The following is a 3676-nucleotide window of genomic DNA, read 5'->3' as shown; positions in this document are numbered from 1 at the left end:
CTTAACGTATCCCGCGCCGTAAGCAGCGTGCCCATACAGGTATAGCCGAGCGCACGGCTCGATCCGACACGGCCGGCTCGCATCTACCCTCTCCCGTCGCACAAAAAAAAGGACCCACGACCTAGCGTTGATCACGCGGCGCATTCCAACGTCGCCCCGTCCGACCGATCGCCGCCCTTCCCCGCCGATCTAGCCGCGATCACGCTGCCAATTCCAACGTTCCCCCTTCCGGACGATCACCGCCTTTCCCCGCCGTTCGTCCGATCGCCGCCTTTCCCCGCCGATCGCCGACCATTCTCCCTATCTTCATCCGAGATCTGGCCGCCGTGGATGTTGTTGGAGTCGCCGTCCTACGCAATCTAGGCCTGGGTGCATGTCATCGCGGTGACGTGGCCTACGCGGGTGATGTCGCCGTCCGCAACGTCGTGATCAACCTCTCCAGGAACGTCCTCGCCGTCCGCCGCCAAGCCAGCGTCTAGGTTTGTTATCTAAGCCGTCTAGTTTGTGAAAAAAAATTGTAGCTGCAAATAATTATCTGTAATCACTTGTTTGTTACACTATTCATCGGTATGACTATAGTACATTTAATTTGATTTTAAATTAATAGATCAATTTTTATTTTAAATGTTGCAGTGTTGGTAGTGAGGTCATTCAATGGATAAAGAAACTAGATTTACGGATGCGTTCTTGGAGACGAATGAGTGGTATGGTAGCGATAGTGTTGATCGTACGAATGGTAATGAAAGTAAAAATGATGATGATAGCAGTGACAATGAATCCTGGTCGTCGTACGATAATTTACTTGAGGAGGATTTTCAAAAGAAGGAGGAGGGTGCCTGTAGTGAAAACGTAAGTGACGTGTACATTCATTTCGTCGGACGAAGAACCATATGGGTACTTATATGTGCATATGATTTTTTTATGTGCAGGAAGATATTGACCTCCGCGACGAGGAAAATCATGGTGTTGAATCTTTCAGGATAACATAAGTCAGGTTAGGTCCAAACTTGTAGATGTCATACAATAATAAAAACTTGTTAATAACAACTTACACTTGCTTATGTGTAATATTGTAGGCTAACTTCGATGGTTGGAGTGGTGATGATGGCTATGAGCATGAGGATGCAGCTAATATGAACATTGAGGAGGCTGAAATCCAGCAACGTGCGCTGGAGACACATTTGAAGGTTATGGGTATGACCTTTGCATCACAATGGGAGGCTTACACGTTCTACAATAAGTATGCCAAAGACCGTGGATTCAGTATCAGAAAAGATAAGGTGAAACGAGGAAAAGGTCTTTCAACCACAATTCGGTATAGGCGGTACATTTGCTCGAGGGCAGGAAAATGACTGGGTAAAATTTTAAACTCGGAGGGCCGTACCCGCAGCCTAAGACCTGAGACTCGTTGCGAGTATGTCGCACATTTAGTTGTGAAGTTGGACAAAGGACGTGGAGTTTGGTTTATGGCAGCTTTTATGGATGATCACAACCATTTGTTGGCTAGAGCAGATGAGGTGGTATTTCTACGGTCACATAGACTGATGGGAGATTACAAGATAGCTGAGATCTTGGCGATGGAAGGAGCTGGGATCAGAAAGCATATCATCGTCGACAACTTCATTAGCTTCGTACGATAAGTGTGAGTTTCTGAGAAAGAGATGTCGACAACCTATGTTGCCGTGAAAAAATGAAGTTGATTGCGGAGGGTGATGCTAACACGCAATCGGGATTATGAGGAGCAGAAAGGAGAAGGATCCAGACTTCTTCTTTGAGTACGTGCTCGATACGGAGGGCCGTTTAAAGAGCTTGTTCTGGTGCGATGCACAGTCGCGGCGGGACTACCAGTTGTATGGAGATGTGACTGTGTTTGACAGCACGTATAAGATGAACATATATAGTATGCCGTTCATCCCCTTTGTTGGTGTAAATAATCACCGTTGCACCACAGTGTTTGGTTGTGCCATTATGTTTGACGAGACCGAGGCGACATATGTGTGGCTGCTCCAGACATTCCTGAAGGCCAATTGTCAGAAGAAGCCAAGGTCAATCATCACAGATGGAGAGGCTGCTATGATACGAACTATTCGGTTGGTTTTGGTTGATGCGTTGCACTTTTTAACAAATAATATTCTATATTCAATACTCTTTCTTTATAATTATGAAACATTTTTTAAACGATAACAAAATGCATATAACACTACTAAACTTTGCACATAACAGTACTAAACTTTGTATATATGTATAACTATTAAGGGTGTTTTCTAAATTATTAGTTATAGCAAAAAAAACTCATTATTATTTTTTAATAAACTCAAAAATGTTAGCCATGAACAAAAAACTCATAAACAATTATAACAAAAAAGCTCATTAATATTTTGACTCAAATAACAATAGTAAAGTTTTCATATGTATAATTTAAATAGTAAATAATTTCTTGATTAAATAATATTTTTTAAATTATGGAACATTTTATACCCGAAAAATTAAATAATCAACATTACATAAATATGAAAATTAGAATTACTAATATAATATAGCTACTCAATAAATTCTATATTAAGTACTATTTTTAATAATTGTGGAACATTTATTAAACGATAACGAAAGGCATAAATAACTAAAAAACTTAACACTATTTTTGAAAAAAAAACTAGAAACAAGTCCTCGACGGCGCGTGTTGGCCGGCCTAGCGACGGTGCGGAATGGGTCGCGTGGGCCGGCCCACTGACTGTGCCGGTGGTGGGGGGCGGGGCAGGGCGGCGGGGGTCTGTACTAAAGTTTAGTCCCACCTCGCCCGCCGAACGACGCCGCGACCGGCTTATATACCTCCCTCCCCCAACCCTTTCGAACTCAACTGAATATCCCCTCCTCCCGCCACTGCCCCGTTCTGACCGTCCTGCAGGCCGTAACAGGGCCGAAAGGCCGACCCTTTCGCCGCCCGGCTTGATCAGGCCGGACCGATTACGCCTATTGCGGCCAACGAGGATGGTTGGGCCATTTTTTTGTCTCACTTTTCTTTGCCTTCTAGTCACGGCGCGGGGAGAGGGGGTGAGGGGCGGGCACTTGTTTAGTCCCACCTTGCGCGCCGAGGGACGCCACGACCCGTTTATATAGCCGCGTTCGTGCAATTTGCTATATGAGACGGTTAGTAACCCGGGCAGTTCGGCAGAGCTACCAGTTGCAGTGTAAACTCAAATCACATCATTACTATCTGTCTTATTTTTTATCGTTTCCCACACTACGCAAATTTAGTGCCATCCCGTCCGAAAGAAGTTTTTTTTTCAACATGCTTCAAATGAACCCAATTTTTTTCATAGGGTTCCACCATCATGACTAGGATGCATGACAAGTTTTTTGGCTTTTTGCCACTTTATGAATTTTCTATCATTTTTTCGGTCAAAACACCACATAGCACACCCCGAACGTGACGCAACATGTTTTTGATGTCTAAATACGTTCATTTCTTGGATTGAGTGTGGGGGTGGCCATACCAACTCACTTGCAAAATTTGAGGTCATTTCGAATATGTCGAAAAATTGACCTCCTTCTCTGGAGACGGTTCGGGTAGGAGCGAAGGCCCCATCTAAGAGGAGTTTTTTTTTCGACATCTTTCAAATGAACCTAATTTTTTTCATAGTGTTCCACCATCATCACTAGGATGCATGACAAGTTT

This window comes from Triticum dicoccoides, chromosome 2B (genome assembly GCF_002162155.2).
Source record: "Triticum dicoccoides isolate Atlit2015 ecotype Zavitan chromosome 2B, WEW_v2.0, whole genome shotgun sequence".
Lineage (NCBI taxonomy): Eukaryota > Viridiplantae > Streptophyta > Magnoliopsida > Poales > Poaceae > Triticum > Triticum dicoccoides.
Note: the sequence above shows the minus strand (reverse complement) of the source record.